Source organism: Meleagris gallopavo, chromosome 3 (genome assembly GCF_905368555.1).
Source record: "Meleagris gallopavo chromosome 3, MGAL_WU_HG_1.1, whole genome shotgun sequence".
Classification (NCBI taxonomy): Eukaryota; Metazoa; Chordata; class Aves; order Galliformes; family Phasianidae; genus Meleagris; species Meleagris gallopavo.
In genome coordinates this window covers 88,656,078-88,656,842 of record NC_139406.1, presented here as the reverse complement: position 1 = coordinate 88,656,842, position 765 = coordinate 88,656,078, and the positions used below count along the sequence as shown (strand labels likewise).

At 42.1% G+C, this 765-nt stretch overlaps 1 non-coding gene across 1 annotated transcript; it reads right to left on the bottom strand.

The window, feature by feature from the left end:
- Nucleotides 1-408: 408 nt before the first annotated feature.
- Nucleotides 409-481, bottom strand: TRNAF-GAA (transfer RNA phenylalanine (anticodon GAA)). The gene has a single exon. It is a non-coding gene; the product is annotated as a tRNA-Phe (tRNA).
- Between the last annotated feature and the right edge of the window lie 284 nt (nt 482-765).

Here is a 765-nt window from a genome sequence, read left to right as displayed (position 1 = left end):
GAAAGATTTCAGGCATGTCCAAGGAATGAGGATTCCACAGCATCTCTAGACAATCTGTGCCAGCAATCAGGCACTGAGTACTGAGATACTATTACTTGATATTTGGAATTTCTTGTGTTCCTGTTAATTTCAGTGCTTCTTGTCCTGGTTCTGTGTGTACCACTGACAAGAGACTGGTTCTGCCCTCTCTGCACCCTCCCTCCAGACCCTTATAGACATTGATATGATACCCCTAGAACCTCCATTTCTACAGGCTGAAAAGACCAATCTCTTGATCTTTCCCCAAAGGGGAATTCCTATCCCTTGTTCCTCCTCCCATGGTAGCCCTTCCTTTTGTGTCTTTCTTGGATATCAGTCTCTTTTAGTTGCAAGTTCAGAACTGAAACTCCAAAATCTTCCATAAAACACTGCTGAAGCCCGGGGTTGAACCAGGGACCTTTAGATCTTCAGTCTAACGCTCTCCCAGCTGAGCTACTTCAGCCCTCACTAAGCACACATTTTCTCACAAGCTGATGGAACTTATGTCTTTTTCAGCCCTTTATCATTCACACTCATTTTGTGGACATTGGACTCTTTTCCTGTGATTAGATAGAACTCTACATGGGGAAGAAAACTGTACCCCACTGAAATCAGTTATATCAAGTCTTCAGCAAGTAGATTTGGTAAAAGTCTGAAGACATTAAGTTGCAGATAATTTTTTAAACATCACCATCAACACAGCCATGATTCCCAGAGACATCAGCCAAAGACTTAATATTAATAGCT